Source organism: Schistocerca cancellata, chromosome 1, assembly GCF_023864275.1.
Source record: "Schistocerca cancellata isolate TAMUIC-IGC-003103 chromosome 1, iqSchCanc2.1, whole genome shotgun sequence".
Lineage (NCBI taxonomy): Eukaryota > Metazoa > Arthropoda > Insecta > Orthoptera > Acrididae > Schistocerca > Schistocerca cancellata.
The window spans coordinates 298,934,796-298,958,277 of record NC_064626.1 but is presented as its reverse complement, the minus strand read 5'-3'; the positions used below and the strand labels follow the sequence as shown (position 1 = coordinate 298,958,277).

Sequence of the window (23,482 nt, the reverse complement as noted above, 5' to 3'; positions counted from 1 at the left end):
GGAAAGCCAGCTCCTTGGTCATGTACATGTACATATATACACTCTCTGTCCAGAAAGTTCTCTGAAAGTGTCTGTATTGCGAATGGATTGTTGACTTACCTGAAACAGCAATTACTGTCTTTCGAAGTAATCCCTATTCATTCAGGGAATGGCTGTACAAGTCGTGGAAACTCCTGGCATAAGTGCCTTTAGGGATAGCCGTCAGTTGGTTTGTAACATGTCATTGGATATCTGCCCTTCAGGCATGATTTCAGTTTGGGAAACAAGCAAATGTCCAGGGGACACAGGTCTGGGAAGTAGGATGGGTAATTGAATGGTACAACTCTCCTTTTGTCCAGGAACTGCTGCACCCGAAAGACAGTATGTGGCTGGGCATTATCATGCAGTAGCATCCACTTGCATTGTTTTGTATGCTGGGGGTGTACCGTATTTACTCGAATCTAAGCCGGACTTTTTTTCCGGTTTTTGTAATCCAAAAAACCGCCTGCGGCTTAGAATCGAGTGCAAAGTAAGCAGAAGTTGTGAAAAATGTTGGTAGGTGCCGCCACAACTAACTTCTGCTGTTGAATATATGTAGCGATTCACATGCATGCTTTTCAGGCACAAAGATAAATACTGGCGCCAAAACCTCTGCGTCAGTAAATAAATAAAAAAAAGGTGGAAGACGAAATTTTTTCTCCGCCCCGAGTTTCGACCACTGCATTTTCATACATTATCCAACGAAGTAAATACAAATTCCGTATTGTTCGTCTTCGAATGTAGCAACATTTCAATGTACTGTACTACGAAAATCCGACTGGCAAGACTGTTTGGGATGTTTGTCAATATGGCCAATTCTACGTTCTGAATTTTTTCTACCTATGAGAAGAGATGGTTGCTAATAGGAACTTTTATGAATTGTGAATCACATGCAGTATTCTCTTCACCATAAGAATAATACGTATATAAACATTTTGCCATGTATTCTTTCGTGTTTGCTGGTATCTCATTTAAATCCTGTCTGCTTAATAAACTACGAAACTAGAGTGAGACAACAGCAAACGCCGAAGAATATACATATCATTTCATGTTTATATTCGTATTATTCTTATGCCTAATAGTGATACGGTCAGAAATGAAGCACGTCAATTGACTAGATTTTTAAATCTAAGATGACTAATTTCTGTGCAGAATGTTATGTACTAAAGACGTCTGCAAAGATTTTCAAACAGAGAAAAATTTTCGCTAAACTCTCGTTCAGAACATCTTCTATCATACGCAGTCTATTATTTGGTTCTTGTTGATCGTCAAAGAAAGCAGCAGTGTTAGTAACAACAAATAGCAGTCTCTTGCCATTGTTTCGCTAATGGGACGTTTCCTCTCTTTTTCTTTTTTTAATTGTAAGCGGCGGTAGTGCGCACAAAAGCAAGCCACGCCGCGCGTGGCGACAGGCCGTAAACACTGATTATCAGAATGCGACAAACAGTGCATGACACAGTACAGTAATGCATTTTCAGCTTAGAGTGACGTAAACACCTATAACAAAGAGAACGGCACTTATCAGATCAAAGAAAAATAAGCAATCGATCCAAACCAGACGAAGCATGTGAAAAAGGAAGGGTACCCGTATAAATATGGACGGAGCACCTGACGCATAGCAATGGCTACCTGGTAAAGCCTAACTGTTAAGCTTACTACGTGAACCAAATTACTGTAGCTGTATCGTCATTCATTCGACCTAAATTGCGTCTCATATTACAATGGACCAACTTTGTTTCGATTTGGAGGTGCGGCCTAAAACTTTACTCTCCCCTTGAATTTCGAGTCTCATATTTCAGGTGCGGCTTAGATTCGGGAAAATTTTTTTCCTTGATTTCGAGTCTCATTTTTCAGGTGCGACTTAGATTCGAGTGCGGCTTAGATTCGAATAAATACGGTACACACTTAATATGTAGCACTAGGCATTCAGTATTGCCATGTATGTAGTGGCATTTAATGTGAAGTCCTCAGGGAGGAATTCTATGTGCACGAGGCTCTCAGAGTCAAAGAACACTGTTAGTATTGTCTTGATGCCAGATCTCTCTTTGTGCAACCTTGGACCCTGACATCCATACTTTGATTCTTCAGGGTCATACTTCAAGCACCAGGTCTCACTTTCCTTGACGTCTTTTTCCATAAATCTGGATCTTGCTCTGCCATTTCAAAGAGGTCTCCTCAGACGTTAAGTGAAGTTGCATTTGTTCTGGTTTGAAAGTGTGGGGCATGAGTTGAGAACAAAGGTTGCATTTATCCACATTCTGGGTCACTATGAGATGGGATGTCTCATAACGAATTGCCATTTCCTGTGCTAGCATTTGCACTGTTCATACTTCCTTTACATTTTCTGGAGTGCATGCAGTTTCAGGCCAGGCAATTTATGGTGTGTCCTCTGATGTGTCCACTGAAGGCAGCACAAGGAAAACATCCAGGTATAAAATGAATATGAACTTTATTGTAATACAAACAAACAATCTTCGCTGACATGAATTAGTTTGAAAACAATTCACTTCTTGAATATTGAAAGCACAACAATAATATCTGAAAGGCTGATGCACTGAAAATTTCAGAGTAAATTGAAAATTCCAAAATAAAATGTTCACACCCTACACATGGCACAGTCAGAGTCCAGAGGGACATGCAAAAGTTAAAATCCTGAGAATACGAGGAAAAGGTAGAGTGCAGAAGGGACACACAAAAGTTAAATCTGGCGTATCGCTGATTAGAAAACAAAAACAAATATTACAAAGTCTAATTGCTGATAATTGTGTCGGAAGCCACATCTCTTTGATGCAGAGGCCACGAACGGATAGGTCCGTTGCTGGCAGCTCATGAAGGAAGGTTGATGTGGATGGCCTCATTGTGGTAGTGGTGGCTCCACACTGAGATCTGGATTGTAGAAATGCTTTCATAATTGGCACCTCACTCAGAAAAACTCACTCAGTGTGAAGTGGTGGAACATAGTCTAGGTGCTGACCTAAATACTGCCCAGTGCCAGGATACTGGAGGCACTACTTTCGGTCATGTGGCCCACTAAGGAGAAAAGGTCCAACAGGCCAGTCACCTCTAGTAGCACTATGGCTACTGCCTGGTGGTTGGGTGGAACATGGCCATTTGTTGTCTGTCTTCTGAAGACCTGTCCCATGTATGGTCTTTACCAGCATTAGCTATCTATGTTACTGACTGCTGGCTGAGTAAGCACAAGGCCTCTACACAGCGTAGTTCCCTCAGCTCCCCTCTCCCACCGAAGAGGAGGTGAGCTAGTAGCACATCTCGACATCCCTGGAAGGGTCTGGGCTCCTGCTGGTGGCTGGTGTGGTTGGGGAACAAAGGTCCCCATTCATTGGCGTTGGCATTTGTGTGGCTTGTGGAGCAGCTGAGGGCTCCGCCACTGAGGCCACAGGCTGGAGCTGAGACAGGCTGGTGGTGCCCAGGATGGGCATTGTGGAGTACACTGTCTCTGGAACAAAAGAGAATGGTAGACTACTGCACACAGGTGAGGCTGCAATTGGTTAATGTGCTTATGGCATACTGTGCCATCTTGAAGTGTCACCTTTGCCATAGCACAGCATAGAAGATTGGAAACAACCACAGGAAACCAATGCCTGTGGCATTTGGTGAAGAAAAGGTCCCACATGAGATCTTGTAGAGAGATACAGTGGTGACTGGACCACCAAAAGGAGGGGTGGGTGTTGGTGGAATGGATGATAGATAATTACAACCAATATGGTCAGCCATAGAGTTTCTCTGCCGAGGTTGACCCATCGTGGGGAGTGAAATGATAAGAAGCCATGGGATTTAAAGGCTTGGATGAAGTTTTCGGCTAAATAATTAGAAGCAGGATGGAAGGATGCAGTATGTATCAGGTTTAAACCATTTGCTTTGCAGAAAGTGCAGAATTCTGCAGAAGCAAATTGAGGATTGTTATGTGAGACAGTAGTTTTTGAGAGCCCATCAGTCAAAAAAATGTGGGCAGGGTTTGAATGGTCTGCCTTGTGGACATGGTAGTTGTGTGTGAGGCATAAGGAAAGCCACTGTCAGCATCTATATTGGTTAACCAAGAGTACCCTAGGAAGGGTCCCTGAAATCCAGGTGCCATAAGTGTCTGGCCCAGAAAAAAAACAAAATTTGGGGGGGGGGGGGGGGGGGCAGGCAGCTTGCTTACTCTGGCAGGTGATGTAGAAGGTAACCATGTGGGTGATCCATGCCCTACCAGTAGACATGTTGGCAGACCAGGCACTTGGTGAGCAGAACACTCCAGTGTTCGATGTTCAAGAAAGACAAGCTGCGCTGCTGTAGGGCCGCTAGGATCACGACCCTGGTGTGGTCGCTGTCCTCCTAGAGCAGAGAAGAGTAGAGACACATAGTTGAGGGTGGAGAGCTTGTTGTGGTGATACCAGTATGCCTGAATCTCCAGGTCTCACCAGGAGTGTTAAACAGATTGAGACCCAAGAGATCGATGGTTCAAGGAGTGTCGACGACCAAAATCCTGGCTATGAGGGTGGTCGAATTGTACTGAACTTTGGCTGTAAATTGTTTGTTGACTTTAATGATATCATTGATATAACTGTACATGAGAGTGTCAGAAGATTGAAGGGAAGGGGTCTCCATCCAATAATAAGATTGCCAATCTGTGATAGTTGCAGAGGACCTTCTGCCTCTGTGCAGCTCAGTGAGCACATTGGCGATTGCTACTGTGGACAGTAGAGATTCTTCTGAGTGGAGAAACACAGATTGGATGTAGGATATATCTGGGATCAGCTCACATCTACATCCGAGGGATCCATATGTGCGCAGTCGACATTCACTTGGAGCATTGCTTGGCACACTCCAGCTCTGTGTCCGATTTCCTGCAAAAGGTACACTTAGCATGGTGGTACTGGCACTGGTGTCTCTGTTGACTTATAAAACACTGGCTGCAGGAAGGCAGTTGTTTGATATGGCTTCTGCATCTGGACACTGAATCTTTATGTGCATCGTATGAATCCAACACACGTGCGAGATGTTACTGGAACTAAGGGTGGCACATTGGTCAGGTGGCAAACACTTGTGATGGCTGATGATATGAGAGACTGTCCAAAAGCTCTAATAATGGGGTACATGTTTCTAAGGAAAGGCCCTTCAATTTAAGGAGATCTGCGTGTAGTCCTTCATCGGTGGCATGTACAAGAATAATGTCTTGGACCAAGGAAGCTGTGTATGATTGGGTACACTAAGATTCACTAGAGTGGAAGAGGCAGCCATGAGGTAAATCCTGGAGGCGGAGTGTGTGTTCTCTGTAAGACAGTCTGAAGTCAAAGCATTCTAACAAACTTGACTTCAACCTTTCGTAGGGCAGAGCATGGGATTCCACCTCTGGGTTAAGTTGTTGGAAAACATGGTAAATGCTGGGCCTGCATATGCTAGAAAGAAGGTATGCTGTTTGTATCACCTATGATGCCATGGTATAAGAAGTGCTGTTCATGCGTGTGACGCAATTTGCCCATGGCATGACCTTCCTGTTGAACTGCTAGGACAACGGGGGCCTACCTGGAAGCCCTTGACCATGGTGTCGATCTGGGAGAGGTAGTTGGAGAGCTCTGGAGGTGACATGGAGATGGTTGCCATCTGCTCAATGAGGAGTTTGTGATTGCACTACATGTGCTGGAGCAGTAACAACAGAGACATGAACTGGTTCCGTCATGTGGAAGCAACATGACAGTAAGTGTACTTGAAAGAATAAGAACTCTCTCCAAAACAGTGAATGATGTCATATGGCTCAGGGCAGTGAGAGTTTACCAGCACCAAATTCCTGCACCAGATAGATCAGGATATGTCCAAAAAAGTTTCAATGTGATGGTGCTGATAGTCTAGCTGGTCACCAACTGGTGTGTCTGCTGAAGGCCGACAAGAAAAATACCCAGGTATAAAATGAATATGAAGTTAATTGTAATATACCTAAACAACCTTCTCTGAAGGGAGTCACTTTGCTACATAAAAACTGAAAACAAGTCACTTCTTCAGTATTGAATGAACAATAATGATTCTGAAAGGCTGATGGGCTGAAGGTGTCATAGTAAGTTGTAAGCTCCAAAATACAATGTCCATACATTAAGCATGCCACAATCAAAATGTGAAAGGGACGTGCAAAAGATAAAAGTTATGAGAGGACGAGCAAAGGTAAAGGCCCAAAAGTATGCACAGAAGTTAAGGCTGGAGTATCACCAATGAAAGACAAATATACCAATGTCCAATTGCTGGTCACAGCTGGTAACTCTGGGAGGCCAAGGTCAATGTGGACAGTGTCTTCTTGGAAGTGGTGGCTCCATAGTGAGATCCTGATTGTTGGAATGTTTTTGCAATTGGCATTGGGCCCAGGAAAACTCACTAGGAGTGAACATTTTGAGGGTAGCTTGGGCAGTGACCTTAATACTGCCTGGCACTGGGATACTGCATTTACCATTTTCAGTAGTGTGGTCCGCAGAGGAGAGAAGGTCCATGGCCCAGTGACCTTGGCAGCACTTGGGTTGCCACCTGGTATCAGATGAAGTGTGGCCATCCCTTGTCTGTCATCTGTAGAGCTGTCTCCTATTACATCTGTGCCTACAAACCACATCTGTGTTGTTTATTACTGGCTGAATAGATGGAAGGCCTTGACCATTCATCTTACATGGGTCCAACCTTTTGTAGAGTGTTTAAACCACTCATAAACACACTTTGAGATGACAGCATGTTCCTTGTAAACTGTTGTCAGATTTCCACAAGTCTCTTTCGCTTGTTTCCAAGTTTGGATCTGAACAGCACATTTGTTTACTGAACCGTTTTGGGTTTCGATCACCTGCACTACACCTTCACTCTACAGTGTGTTGTTTACACATGAGAAGCACACTCACAGCCCAGCCACTTGGTAACTTGTTCGGACGTGTCTTGACCTGACTTTTGTGGTTTGTGGTGGTGCACTTTCATGACCATCAGCATTATGACATCTGTCACTGAACTCTCTGGATAAATACTGAACTTTGTATGACACTGCATAGTGCCTAGTGGAGGGCACTTCATACCATTATTAGAAATTTCCTGTTCTCTTCCTTTAGTGTATGGAGTGAGGGGGAAAATGCTGCCCTAATTTCGTTGGCTAGTTCAGTGGTCTAGTTAGTTTTGTTAGTATTTAAGAGGCTAAAAACTCACTTGTCTTTTGGATGATTCATAAGCGATGAGACTTACATCGTAGCGCACTCTCTCTCCCTCTCTCTCTGTCTCTAACAACAGAAGACTAGTGCAAAATCTATTGTGTAGCTGTAGGATGAAAGTGAGCTGCTGACCACCATACTGTTCTAATGCAAGGAAGTAACTTGCTTCTCTTCTAGAAGCAGTGTACGGTAGGTCACTGGAGAAGTGAAGTGGTCCTAGTGATTGGGAAAAGTGATTCCTTTTTTCAAGAAGGGTCTTTGAACACCTGCACAAAATTATAGACCTATATCTAACAGTCTGTTGTTGAATTTTGGAACATGTTTTATGTTTGCGTATTATGCCATTTCTGGAGACTGGTAATCTCCTCTAAAGCAATCAATGTGAGTTCCAAAAACAATGATTGTTTTAAACCCAGTGCACTTTGTTTGTCCATGAGACCCAGAAAGCAGTACCTATGGGTTCCAAAGCTTATGCCATGTTGCTTGATTTACGGAAGACCTTTGAAACAGTCCTGCACTTCTACCTAATGGCCAAAATAAGAGCATACGGAATATCAGACAAGCTGTGTGATTGGGTTAGAGAGTTTCTAGTAAACAAAACATAGCACGTCACTCTCAATGGAGAGAAATCTTCATACATAAAGTAACTTTGTAAGTATTACAAGGGTTGTTGTTAGGGCCATTACTTATTACGATATACATAAATGATGTGGTGGGTAGTGTCAGAAGTTCCATGAGGCCTTTTGTGAGTGGTGGTGTTACGTCCAGAGAAGTTGCAATGCTAGAAAATTGTACCAAAATGTAGGAAGGCCTGCAGAGGTTCAACCCTCCATGCAAGGATTGGCAGTTGACCCTCAGCATTAACAAATGTAACATACTGGGCATAAATAGGCTGAAATATCCAGTGTTGTTTGATTATATGATTGCAGAATAATCACTGGAAGCACACACATCCATAAAATATGTAGGAGTATGTGACAAATTTATTTAAAGTGGAATGACCACATAAAGCTAATCATGGATAAAGCAGATGACAGACTGAAAATCATTGAAAGAATCCTGAGGAAATGTAGTTCACCCACAAAAGAGGTATCTTGCAAAACCCTCGCTCAACCAATAATTGGATATTATGTTTAAAGCTGTCCCGGCGTACTGATTGTTCCATAAAAACACGGGAGAAGTGCCGGATATCAGTAACGTCCTGCCACGATATTTCGGCGCAGAGTCTTCTGGCCATCTTCAGGTGAGTGCCACTGTAGTAGTACTGGCGAGTACGTGCTGAGCTCCGCTATTTAAAGCCGTACTGAGGTGACATTGTGCATGCGCTGCACCTCGCGCCCTCCACTGTGAAAGCCTGGCGTATCGGTATCAGGTCGATTTTCATCTTTATTCGGATAACTATGTCGACTACAAAGTTTCTCTATAACAGGATTCCAAGCAGAGTTTAGCTGATAACCATTATCTTGATTGATGAAAGTCTCGTTTTCAGACAAACTTATTTCCACAGATTCATTGATAATCGAGCTCCAAAAGTTTGATGTATGGGCCAAAATTTTTGTGTCGTCGTAATTCATGGAATGGTCTGTGGAAATACAATGTTCGGTGATTGCGGACTTGGTGGGTTGGAGAAGGCGAGTATGCCGTTGGTGTTCCACAGTGCGTTCCTGCACAGTTCGTGTTGTTTGCCCTATATATGATTTGCCGCATTCACACGGAATTTGGTAAACACCTGGTTTACGCAGGCCCAGATCATCTTTAACGGATCCCACCAGTGATGAAATTTTGGAAGGAGGGCAAAAGATGACTCTCACTTGATACTTTCTCAATATTCTGCCTATCTGTGAAGAAATATTCCCAATAAATGGTAGATAAACAGTAGACCTGAAGGCCTCTTCCTCTTCCTTGTTCCGTCGTTTGTAGGTCTTCATCACTCTGTTCACTTGCCTAGGTGAAAAGCCATTCTTCAAAAATACTTTTTGCAGGTGTTCCAGTTCCGCTTGAAGACTGTCGGCGTCAGAGATAGTATGGGCACGGTGGATCAAGGTTTTGAGAACGCCCATTGTTTGTGCTGGATGGTGGCAACTAGTAACTTGTAGATACAGATCTGTATGAGTGGGCTTTCTGTACACCGAGTGACCAAGTGTGCCGTCACTCTTCCGTCGCACCGAGACGTCTAAAATAGGCAGACAACCATCTTTCTCTATCTCCATGGTAAACTTCATATTTTCATGTATGGAGTTCATGTGACGTAAAAATTCTTGGAGATGGTCCAGACCATGAGGCCACGCTATAAAAGTGTTGTCAACGTACCGCCAAAATACTGTCGGTTTAAAAGTGGCAGAGTCGAGTGCTCTCTCCTCAAAATCCTCCATAAAAAGATTGGCCACCAGGGGAGACAAAGGTCTCCCCATGGCGACACCGTCAGATTGTTCGTAAAATTCGTTGTTAAATATAAAGTATGTAGAGGAGAGAGTGTACTCAAACAACGCTGTAATGTCTGCACCAAACATATTGCCAATGAGGTGTAGTGAGTCCACCAGAGGCACCTTTGTGAACAGTGAAACCACATCAAGACTGACCAATAAGTCATTACTTTGCAGTTGTAGCGACTGAAGTCGACTGATAAAATCACCAGAATTCTTTATGTGATGTGCACACTTGCCTATCATTGGTTTGAGCAAAGATGCCAAGAATTTTGCTAGGTCGTAGGTGGCTGCTCCAATGTTACTCTCAATTGGACGTAATGGCACATTTTCCTTGTGGATCTTAGGCAGAACATATAGCCTAGGTGGAACTGAACTGTTTGGTTTCAGTCTCTTGATGACCTCCTTCGGTAGAGAACTATTTGATAAAAGTTCTGCTGTTTTTCGCACCACTTGGCTCGTGGGATCCTTATCGATTTTGTGATATGTTGAATCACATAATAAAACATTGATCTAATTAATATAGTCATCCCTTGGTATGAGGACAGTAGCGTTTCCTTTGTCAGATTTTAAGACTACTGTATCCACATCTGCTCGTAAGTTACGGAGGGCTATCCTCTCCTTGGGCGAGATGTTGTTCTTCATTGGTGCATCCCTGGTCAATACACCGCAAGACTCTCGACGAACTTCCGTGTGAATGCGGCAAATCATATATAGGGCAAACAACACGAACTGTGCAGGAACGCATTTTGGAACACCAACGGCATACTCGCCTTCTCCAACCCACCAAGTCCGCAATCACCGAACATTGTATTTCCACAGACCATTCCATGAATTACGACGACACAAAAATTTTGGCCCATACATCAAACTTTCGGAGCTCGATTATCAATGAATCTGTGGAAATAAGATTGTCTGACAACGAGACTCTCATCAATCGAGATAACAGTTAGCAGCTAAACTCTGCTTGGAATCCTGTTTAGAGAAACTTCGTAGTCAACGTAGTTATCTGCATAAAGATGGAAATCGACCTGACACCGATACGCCAGGCTTTCACAGTGGAGGGCGCGAGGCGCAGCGCACGGAGCTGTTATGAACGCGCATGCTGAGCAGCGGCACTCACCTGAAGATGGCCAGAAGACTCTGCACCGAAATATCGTGGCAGGACGTTACTGATATCTGGCAGTTCTCCCGTGTTTTTAAGGAACAATAATTGGATATTGCTTGTCAATCTAGAATCCATACCAAGAGCAGTGCATTTCATTACAGGTTTATTTAGTAAGTGTGAAAGTCACAGAGATGTTCCACCAAATCCACTGGCAGACTCTACAAGAGAGGCATTCTGTATTAGAGTGTACAGTGTGGTTTAATGTTAAAACATACATTATACATTGCTTCTCCATATGGATATCTCAAGAAAAGACTATGAATTTAAAGTTAAGATTCAGGATCATGTGGAGACTTAGCAAAATTCTTTCTTCCTGTGAACCATTCACAGCTACAACAGGAAAAGGAAAAATTGATTGTGGTATACAAAGTAACCTCTCACACACATTGTAGGGTTGGTTACTTGTGGAGTATAGGTGTAGATACAACTGTAGAAATAAAGTGATTTGGTGGAAGTATGGTGGTTGAAAGTGTCAATAGTAGGGAGCATTGCTGGCTATTTATGTGGAAGTTCTGAACTAGATTCCACTGGAATGGAGTCCACTGAAAGTTGGGGGATCAGCTAAGAAGCTGCGTTTATAAATAAGGAGCAAATGTGACACAAAATATGTCCAAGTGGTGTGAAACAGAAAGACCTGCAACAGGCTGGGAACCACACAACATTATTTTCATGGCCTGTACTTGTTTTATAAAGGGGAGGCAACAGAATGGTGTTGAGTCTTTCTCAAATGCCGGTTCTTTATATTTACCCAACAAGGTTGCATGAGAGTAATGTTGTATTTTGTTCAGTGATTCACATTTAACTTCTGTTAGCATCTCTGTTTAATTTTTCATGGGGCCGCTGACCTGCTACAATTCTAATAGTGCTTTCCTGAATTTATTCAAAGTTTTTTGCCATGCTTACTTGATAACTTCTCCATGCGCTAAAGCAGAACTGTACTACTTGAATCTTAGTCCTCCACTCACCTTTTGTACTTCTGATTTCATGTGTGTGCTCTATCATATTAATTTATAGTTTTATCTCTGCATATTTAAATGACAAAAGTTTGCCACTGATCTTCTAATTGTGTGCAAACTGGTGCTTTTTCTTCATTATGGACCTTGTCTTGTGTTTATTCACATTTAAAAAGACCTGAAATTCAGTACACCAAGTAGATACCTGTCTAAGTAGTTCTGCATTTCTTACAACAATCCATGGTGATACTTCTTTAAACATAAAAATCAGTATCTGTGGCTGCTGCCACCCTTCATTTCACAAAGAATTTCACATTTTCAGATGCCACACAATTAGAAGATCAGTGGCAAACTTCTGGATCCTGTTGTAAGATTTAAGTATACAGGAATAATACTAAAAACCAGTATGAAATGGGATACACGTATGAAATCAGTAATAGAGAAGGTTAGTGGAAGACTTAGATTCAAGTAGTAGAGTACCGCTTCAATGCTTGGAGTCAGTATCAAGATAAGAGCACTTATTCACTTGTGGCAAACTTTACATACAACCCTCAAATATCCTATGAACAGTATTCACCAAATACACATGGCCTCCAGCACAAAGGTGGCTGGAAGTGAAATCCTACCACAAAAGTATTTGATGTGGCTTGCTAAGCACACAGTGACTAATCAGCCCTATTACAAGTCAAACTAGGCATGAACAGTAATTTTAGGCAACACCTATTGAGAGATATTTTACAACAATCCATACTTATTATAAAAATGTTTGTATGTATTATGTATGTGTGTTCCACATTTCCACCTAAACTACTGCACCAATTTCATCCAAGCTTGGAACACATATCACTTGTTGTTTGCTGTGGGCATAAGAACCAGCTACCTATCAAAGGGGGAATAACCAGACTTTATTCTTTCAGTGTTTGAGATGAGAGCATTTAGTGACTTGCAGGAAACTTAAACATAATTTGAAACACTTAATATGAAGTGGGAGAAAGGAAAGGAAAGGAAAGGAAAGGAAAGGGAAGAAACTATTGCTGTCAGCTGAATTGAGGCGTTATTCAGAATCAGTGACGATGAGTGAAAATGTGTGCCAGAATGGGATTGAAACACAGAATCTCCAGCTTAGTAGGCAGTTGCATTAACCATTGCATCATATGGACACAGAGTTTATGGCAGTTGCGGGAACTATCTCGGCACCCCTCTCGGTCGACTCCCACTCCCACCTAATGGCACCTATCCATAGCTCCCATCCATCTCTTCCATGTTCACTACTTTGTTCTCCATGCTAACTACTTTGAGATTTCCACAAGAGGCCAAATGTAATTGTGGATCCGCAATGAAGGAGGCGGATTCATCGCCCGTCGAGGCAAATCAATTATATGAAAGTGTGGCTTCTGTTCTTTTGGACATGTCCACAGTCAGACCTATTAACTATTCATTTTTTGAAGGACAAACCTACAAACAAATCCACAAAATTGCCATGGGTAACTTCATAACAAATCCTATACTAACCTGTTTATAGGCTGCATGTAGGAACCCTTCTGTTAACGTCACATGTAAAACTCATTTTTTTTTTCAAATAGATTCATTGAATGACATTTTCATGACGTGCATCATTGCAAGGATAATCTTTGCTCTGTACGCCAGAGCCTCAACATCTACCAAATTCATTGCATATGCTACTTCTCATCCCCTAAACGCTGATCTCACCCTCTTGGATGGCTTCATGAAACTTTCTGTGCATGTCAGGGGCATCAATAACCAATAGTACCTCCATTTCAACAGATGCCACATATTTGCTACGAACTCTTTGAATGCAGCAGGTGTGTGTTATTTGCCATGTTGATTACTGTGTCATTATTTATAATCGAACTACGTGCTCATTAAGTGCCTTACAGTTGGGCTGCTACCTGCAGCTAACTTACCCACCTGGCTAACCTCATAGTGCGCTGAATATTTTCTTTAACACACAGTGATGATCCTGTCTATCACTTTGGTTTGATTGATCAGTTTGTAAGTTAATCAGACACTTAAAGTTTCTTGCTTTAAAGCTATCCTGCAGATAAATTATTGGACAAACTCAAGAGTTTTTTAAATTGTCCTTCAGCTAAGAATTACATCTGTCCAGAAATTTTAATGCCTGCTGCTTTCCTTGTATACATCACTATATTAGCTAAATAAAGAGTAAAATAAGGCACATATTCTTTAGGATAGTTTTGTAGATCAAAGCATCCTATGAAGTCTTTAATAAATGAAAGGAATACACTGACCATGATATAAAATCCAGTATATTGAGATTTACTGTGAACTGCAGAAGGAATTGACTGCTCCATTTTGTTGAATGTGTTTCATGGGAGCTACTTGGTAATTTCATACATGATTTCTTCCTCATACTGAGTGCTTAGTCACAAGTGAACAGGTTGTCCACCTGTAATGAATGACCTGTGCAAACAGTATTATTAAGGCATATTGTCCCTGCCTTTTATAGTAGCTACTAAAAGGTTTACTGAAATTTGAAATCACTTGAAATAAACTGCAACAGTTAACTGCAACTGAACTTTCTTTGAAGCAATGATTTTTTTAGAACTTATGGAATATGCACTGTAGAGTATGAATTGTCTGACTTTCCATGTTTGTATGTGTCAGCACGATAATTATTCTGCAAACAACTTTCGAGGGGATATGTCTGTGTGCTTGAGAAATCTGTGGAAGTTTATCATTACATTTTGTGCTCCTAAACCCAATAAAATTTCTATAGGAAAGCTTACAAACAAAGTAATTAAGGTTTTTGAACACTTTTCATTGGTCCAAATACTTGATGGGATTCAGAAATTGACAATTAAGTATAATTTCATTTCATTAACAAAAGTATGCTATCTTCCTAATTTTTGTGCTTCACGTATTAAATACATACTATAGCATCTGAAAGTTTTGAAGGTTTTGTGATTGTTATTTGGAGAGAAGTTTGAAAGAGTTCAAATGCCTTTTTCACTTTGTCTATATGTTATCTATTTCTCATTTTGTACTTTCATATTTCCTGTACAGTTATTGAAGATTCATAACATTTGCATGATAATCTTTGAAAATTGGCACAACACATGATGGTATATTGCATTTGATGCATTCATTCCTGCCTTCTTGGCATACTTTGTTTCGAGCATACTGAACATTTGTCTAAAGGCATACCTTTTTTTGAGTGTTTTGTTTCTAATAATATTTTAAAAATGTCCCTCAGAAAATAGGTCATCAGAGTGCCTTCCTCTGCCTGCTTTCTCCATCCCATGGTGTAAGCTTCAACAAGTTCTTGTACCAAAGGCAGATGAAATTCTGTATGTGCAAAGCATGAACATTAAAAGCAGTATGTGGAGAAAAAGTTTCATGTGCCATTTCACAGTCATCCACACTGGTTTGACTAACCTCAGCAACATGTCAGTATGGTCAGCTGTCACCATACCTAAGTTATAATCTGCAATATATTGCTCTTTCTTGAGTCTTTCACCAGTCTTTTTGTCATTTCTGTTTGAAACATTTTTATGGTATTACATATGGTCAAGATACACACTTCTCTTTCATTGCACCACTTCATGTCAAGCATTATATCAGAGGACACAAACTGGATAGTCAGTACTCTTGAAAGTGGCCTGAAGATTCTGTACAGAAATATCATGGAAGCAAATTACTGACATATGGCAATTTTCCTGAAATTTCATGGAACAAACTGGATTTCTCTTCATTTCCATTCGTTCTGTAACTGTCGGATGTTGGGCCTGTATCTACAAACAATACTACTTGCAGTTGTTTGAGTGTTATGAGGATAAGGTCATGGCTCTAATACCAATTGTTGGAATATAGTGGGTGTCCTGGTCCAAATACTGCATCTTGTGTGCCACCACTATATTGACAGTTTTCTCCAAATTGACGAAGCCAGTTTCCGTCGTTGCATCCCGACAGATGCACAGCACAAATGTTTTTATTCTAAATCTACTCCATAGGATAATTAATTGTCTTCTGAACAAAAGTAGGCTTTTGTTGATGTAGAGATTTTGATAGGGATGAAATGGCTGTAGAATATTGTATGAACTTTATCATAAGCATTTCTAATTTTGAATAACTTGCCTCCTTTGTTATTGCTGTATGTTGCTAACTAGTTCATGTGAGCGTGAGTATAAGTGCACTGAGTGTAGTATCACTGTGTGTGTGTGTGTGTGTGTGTGTGTGTGTGTGTGTGTGTGTGTGTGTGTGTATATGTCTTTAAATCAACTGCCAACTTTATCAGCACAGGCCGGCCAGTAGAGGCATCTGTGGGAAGCGTGCACGTCACACGGTTTCTGCTGCACTGTCCGCTGGCGACGCACACCTATATACGCACAGAATAGTGCTGACTCACTCCCACTATGTTTTTTAGTTTGTACTGCTTACATTGGTTGTTCTGTGTATCACGTATGTTGCATCTTCTGTATGATTCTTTTGTCTTGTTACATGTGGAGTCACAAGAGGCTTATTTTTGTTTTTGTTCAGCGGCTTATGAATAAAGCCATATTTGTGTTACTTGGATCAGTTTCATTTATTACTTGGTTACTGCATGACAGCTTACTTCGGTGGTGACCACTTTATGAGCTTTCATAAACAAACAGGGCATCATTCCACATGTCTATCCACATACTTTCCCTCCATATGATGATTCAACTAAGGATTGGGAAGCCTACGAAAAAAAGACACAGCATTTTTTGGCTTTTGGTGTGAAAGACTCGAATTTGTGCAAAGCCTTGTTCCTCTTGTGGATTCTACCTACAGTGTACCAAGTGCTGTGTCAGCTTGCATCTTAACAAGAACTGGCAGCTCTTACTTTTGATCACATGTGCAGTTTACTGTCCAACTACCATCGCAAACTAATGCATGTCATAGTGGTGTGAGCTGAATTCTAATGATGTTGCAAGAAACCAGATCAGTCATACAGGACCTGGGCAGCCAAACTTCACAGCCTTAGCTGTAAGTATCGCTTCATTACTGCTGCTCATAATGACTTTAATGTGCATGATGCAATTATCTGTTTAGCTCCAAACAAGTGCACCAGGAGGCTTTCATCTGGGAAAACACCTGTTGGCAGAAATTTTGCAAATAGTACAATATTTTGAAGTTTCTCAGGCAGTGGGTGACCAAATTGAAGTATGGGGTGATGTGGCAGTAGTGTCGCAAGATGTGGCCATTAGGACAACAGACAGCTCACATGAGGAAATAGCAGTGGTGGTGGTAAAAATGCGGGCTAAGCGCTGAACAGACGAAGGATGTCCCAAGCAGCTGTGACTGCCACAGCCCCAGCCCCAGCATCAGCATTCTCTGATTCTATGCTGTCCTTTCTCTTTTATCCAGCATGAACATTCAGTGTGCCCTAAATGCTGAGCTACTTGTTATGCTTACCAGAAGAAAGGCCACATCACTTTCATGTGTCGTTTGCTGGAGGTTGCTCAGGATATGACATGGATGTGAATTTTGCGACTACAGTGCTTATAACTTCTCTTGAGTTGTTTATAGAGATAAGTGTTTTTCGCCACTTGCTCCTTATACAGGTTGACACAGGTGTTGCAATGACATTATGGAATTCTCAAACCTATGTGAGTTTAGGCCTGCCGCCATTGACACTGGTCATGTGGAAGCTGGTGATTTATAACAAACAGAATGTTGTGCTGTTGGGACAATTCACGGCATTTTCCTCCTCCAATAAGTCAGCGTTTCCATTAAATTTTTGGTGATTGTTGATGCCGATGTTGAGAATTTTGTTTGGGATGGATGCATTTCAATTCACCTTGTGTCCTGTCAAGTGCCATATTCTCAATTGGAAACACTGTGTGAGGAGCTTTTGGACTATGGATTTTTTTGCTCATATTTCTTTGAAATCCATGGCTCGGCCTCATTTTTCTCATGCACTTCCTATTCCTGTCACCCTGACAGGTCAAGTGAAAGGAGAATTGGGCAGACTTCAATCTCTAGGGGTGGTGCAACCTGTTACGGCTAGTGAATGGTCATCTCTGCTGGTTGTAGTTCGGAAGCCTTCAGAAAAACTGCCTCTGTGACGACTTCAGTACTACTGTCAATGCATAGTTGATCATGGATACGTATTCTCTCCCATGTCAGGAATAACTGTTGATGAAAATATTGAATGGCCAGTACTTATCTAAAATTGATTTGCCTGAAGCATATCTGCAGGTCCCTGTGGATAAAGAGTCTCATCAAGTTCTGGTTTTTAATATTCCTTTTGCACTATCTCAATATTTGCATCTTCCTTTTCATGTGGCCAGTGTCCTTGCTATTTTCCAATGATTTTTAGAGCAATTTCTCAGATTGCATTAACTATTTTGATGATGTTGTTATCATGGGATTCTCCATGGCCAATCACTTGAAAAATTTTCAAACTTTGTTTTCTGTCTTACTGTACGCAGGCTTACGGCGTAAACTAATGAAATCTCAGTTTTTTCAACCTTCTGTTGTTTATTTGGGGTTCAATGTCTCATGATGGGGTTCACCTCCTGTCAGACCACATCTCCACTGTTATGGCTATGCCTCACCCCTTCTCCATGGAGGAGCTACAGGCCTTCGTAGGAAGATGCCTCTTATCACAAATTCTTGCCGGGGAAAGCAACATTGGCCACCTGTTGCATATCTTGTTATGCAAGAATGTACCTTTATGCTGGAGCTCGGATTGTGCTTTTCAAATGGTGAAATCCAAACTGCTCTTGGCCCCTTGTTTAGCTACGTTCTCTCTGGACCAGCACATAGGTTTGGCGACTAACACCTCACAGTATGCCTTCGGTGTGGTCCTAGCACACTGATATGTCGATAGATCTGAATGACCTGTTGCTTTTCATCTCTAAATCTCTCAGTCCAATGCAGCATTGTTACTGTCAAGTGGGAAAGTGGCTTTTGCCTTAGTCTATGCTCTCTAGAAATTTCATTTTTTTATATGACTCCAAGTTTCACCTTATTACTGACCATAAACTGGTTTCCTTGTTTAACCCTGACACTTCTTTGCCTGATACGACAGCACACCACTTAAATGCTGGGCACTCTTCTTGTTCCTCAACAATTATGAAATCCACTTTTGAGATATGTCAAAACATGCCAGGATGCCTTATCCTGTCTGTCTGTGGATCCTGATCATAACTTTGACTGTGACTAATTGCTTTGCTTCCATCTTGATACTGAAATGCAAGCTGTGGTCGAGGGTTCCCAATTACAACCATGCACATAACAGCTGCCCCTTCCACCAACCTAGTTCTCTGCCAAGTGGTTTGTTTTGTTAAATAGGGCTGGCCAGATAAACCATTGAGTCAGGTTTCGGACGCCCTGCAAAACTATTTTTCCTTATGGTATTGCCTCTGTGTTTTGGACGATGTTTTGCAGTTGTCCACTGAAGACCTCTCTCCCAGAGTTGTCATTCATGCCGCATTGTGGCACAAGATTCTACACCTTCTCCATCAGGGCCATTGGAGAGTTTTGCACACTAAACTGTCAGCTAGGAGACATCTTTCTTTGGCCAGGGTTTGACAGCAAAATTGTCCATTTTGTTGTGGCTTGTTAGCAGTGTGCCCGACAACAGGCAGCTCCCACTGGCCCACTCCACGCCAGCCATTGGTATACATTCATATAGACCTTGCAGATCCCTTCTCTAATTCCTATTGTTTCTTGGTTGTGGATGCATTTTCCCGATTCCCTTACATTCTCCAGTATGAATTGACATTGGCTGAGGTAACAATCCTTGTACCTTAGTTTCTGATAATGGACCACAGTTCATTTCTCACATCTTTCAACTTTCTTGTTCCCATCACAGCATTTCTCATGTTCTGGCTCTGCCATTTCACCCTCAACAAATGGCAAGGTGGAACAACTAGTGCATACATTCAAGTCCCAAATGAAAAAGTTTTGTTGTGGATGCTTTGCTGGATGACACTCTTCTCCATTTTCTGAGCACCTATCACTTCATGCCTATGTGAGGGCAGAGCATGGCTGATTTCTTCATGGCCAGCAGCCACGCATGCTCCTCCAACTTCTGCAGCCTGTGCCATACCTGCTTAGGTCCAGTCTGGCCACTTTGCGCTGGGATTGACAGTGTGGGCACGAGGGTTTGGTCTCTGGTCCAAGTGGATACCGGCCAGTGTTGTCCACCACAAGGGGCACCGTCTTTGTGATGTCTATATGACCAGTGGGCTAGTGGCATGGCATTTTGGTTAGGTGCGCGCCCGCATGCTGCTGGAAGCTACTGGTTTGCAGGTGCAGCCCCTGTCACCACAACTTTCCCTGCCATCTTCTGCCTTGAGCCCCTCATCATCTGATGTGGAGGTGCCCCTGTCCCATTGGCTGCCTCCTCCACATGCAGTGCCCAAGTGTTCCAGCTCCCCAGCACCAGGTGCCAGTCTGTTGCCACGGCCTGCTGTTCTGGTCAGGTCACCTCCACTGGCCCCCTTGCCATTGTTGCCTCAGCTATCATCTTGGATGAGTCCAGCCCCCCCCCCCCCCCCCTGTCCTCCACACTGGGCCCTACCTGCTGATGATGATGCAGAGATGTAGAGATGTCAATGGCACACTCCTCCCTGGTGCTGTCATCAGGTGCCGCATGGGCTCACCACCCTTGTGCGTGCATGTATCTTCGCTTGTTCTCATCCTATGCTCCAGTGCCCACTCGGCACATTGTCCCGCTCCCACTGTCGGTACCAGCTATGACCACTCCACATCAAATGGATGTGTCTCTCTTCGGGCCACTGGCATCTCCTCCATTGTCTGGTTACCATCTTTGCATAATGGATAGATGTGCTGTATACTATAACTGATGCATGTGAATGTGAGTGCATGGAATGTAGTGCCTCCACTCATGTATACTTAAATTAACCGCCATCTTTATCAGCGTGGACCAGCCACTAGAGCCATCTCTGTGTAGCAAGCACATGGCATTGTCTCTGCTGCACCGTCTACCAGTGACTTACACTTGTATATGCATAGAACAGCTTTGTTGCACCTTCTGTATGATTCTTTTGTCTGGTTGTGTGTGGAGTCATGAAAGCCTTATTCTGTTATTGTTCAGAGACCTATGAATGAAGCCATATTTGTGTTACTCAGATCGATTTCATGTATTACTTGGCTTCTACAGTTATTGGTAGTGTTGTTACAAAAGTGAAGTGTTCTCTCTAAATTAATGAAGTCTGTGGATACATTTTCAGTGAAAGAGTGTGTCTCTGGGTCAGTAGTCACTAATTTTCAGTTTTCCTACACAGTCTATAAGCTGACAAAAACTACGAACAGATACAATTCCTTAAATCCATTTCTTTCATCGTTGAGAGTCAAGAATGCACTATTTCTGGTGTTTGCGTTGGTGTATAAATAAAATCTCAGCTCAGAGTTATTACTTTGAGATTTTGTTGAAGAATAATCACTTTCATCACACTTAGAGTTCATCCTCAATTGCTTCTATTGAGAATCACCAAGTTTCTTCCTCGCTACAACTGTAACAGCTTGCTGTTTTCTTTTCAAATGAATTTCACAGATCTTGTCAAGAAAGGTACCGTAATTATATGTACTAATAAATTGAAGGTGGAGTGGGGGAGAAAGGTAAGGGAAAGGAGGGAATACTAGAATGCTAGAATATTGCCCTAATACACTTTTGTGTCCTGAAGCTGAATTGTCATATGTATCCTCAAATGGGTGTAAGTCAAATTTTTTCTAGTCAGACATGTGGCTACCCAAGTATTTTGCTCTTATTTTCTGATGCTTCAGATTCTGAAGATTCTCTTGTAGAAATAAGTGGACATGTTGTACCAGCTGATTTAAACAGCTCAGGGCTATTACTTTGAGATTCTGTTGAAGAGTCATCACTATCATTGCAGTTATAGAGTTCATCCTCACTGTTGCTTCTATTGAGAATTGCCAATTTTTCTTCCTCACTGCAACCAAAACAGTTTACCATTTTTTTTCCAACAAGAATCTTCATCAAGTGACAGTAATTCATAAGAAAGATGAAAACAGCAACAGAAGACTATAGCAGCGAACACACACAGATACTTCAAATGAGCAGGATTAATGTTAAACAGTCACCCGAGCTTAGCACAGAAATGGCCCAATGCATTAACAAGTACAGAGCACACAGGTACCTGAACAGTAGCACACCTTAACATCACATCTGAAGCTCATAGAAATTGGTATGGGAATGCATGTAAACATGTGGCGAAAGGAGCAGTGTTGCATGTAATGTATTTAAAGCAGTCAAAGAGCTACAAAGCTTTTCTAGCTATGGGCATAGCATCTGCAATGGGAAGTAGGAATTTTCCACATGTGGCAGAAACCTTGACAGAGTGTTTGCAGACAGATATCTTGATCAGTGTGTTGAGAAACTGTCTGTGCCATTTCTTCTGTTGGCTTGAACAGCATTCCTTGTTGGGATGACAAGGAACTAGCTGCATACTTACATGAGTGGCCACCACCAATTTGCGGCTAACCAGGTACTTCGCGTCCTTTTTGCTGAGCATGCTTGTCATCTCAGCACCAATGACTTTAAATGCTTTAGTACACATCAGCATTTGAATTTTCTCTCACAGCATCAGTTCCTCTGATTTTCACACATGGGGACTGCCCATCCAACATATTCTCTTCTATTGCCACAATCCATGTGGACCCTCTGCACTCTTTTACCTTTACTTTCACCCTCTTCCCTCCTTTCATTTTTCCACATACTCCTCTACTGTCCAGACCTTGTGTCACCTTTCGCTCATATTTCACCCCCCCCCCCCCCTCCCTCTCTGTCTCTGTCTCTGTCTCTGTCTCTGTCTCTTCCACCCTTCTTCTTCTTCTTCTTCCCTCCTCTTCCTGACTCTTTGTCTGTTCTGTGGTTGCCATATTTTTCAGTTCACATTTTGTCGCTGAAATATCAACAATGTGGAAAAGACAGATTGCTGCTTACCTTAAAGAAGACACATCACGTTGCAGACAAGCACAATTAAAAGACAATTATATAAACCTTCTGGTCACAGCCTTCATCAGTAAAAGAGAGACACACACCATTCACACACACACACACACACACACACACACACACACACACACTAGCAAGCACACCTCATGCACACATGACCACCATCTCCAGCATCTCGGGCCAGAATGCAACTATCACATGGGATGCAAGCAGTAATCTGGAAAGGGAAGGGGAAGGAGAAGCGGAAGGAGAAGGGGAAGGGGAAGGAAGGGATGGTGTACGGGTGGGGGGAGAGATGAATGCTGTCTGGTGGAGTGTGGAGGACTAGAATGCCAACAGGTGCAGCGTCAGGAGGTTGTGGTGCAGGGAGGTGTAAGGGTAGAGTGGGTGGAAACTATTGAGTCAAGGATGTGGCTGGGGGCAGTATGTTGGTAGGTTGAGGCTGTCTGCAACTTGACATGTCTTCTTTACAGTAAGTAGCAGTCTGTCTTTTCCTGCATTGTTGATATTCCTACCTCGAGTTTCCATTGTTTGATTTTTATTGCTGAAAGCTACTTGCTTCCATTACTGTTACCTCCCATTACCCCTGCCCCCCTTACCAGCCTCTCCTTACCCTGTTAAGTTTTATGCTCTACTACTTACCACATTCCTTTCTGTTCCTCCCACTTCTGTCAGTCTGAGCAACATCTCATGAGCAGTGTCACAGCTGCAACAGGTAGGCACATTTGGGTGTATTGAGAGAAGCTCAGCAGTAGCTCAAAAGTATCAGAAGCTTGAAAACGGTTCCGTTACAGTGTGAT

General features: G+C 42.3%; 1 protein-coding gene across 4 annotated transcripts in view; it reads left to right on the top strand.

The window, feature by feature from the left end:
* Positions 1–23,482, top strand: part of LOC126171916 (ATP-binding cassette sub-family C member 10) — a 395,604-nt gene that overhangs the window by 69,036 nt on the left and 303,086 nt on the right. The window lies entirely within an intron of this gene.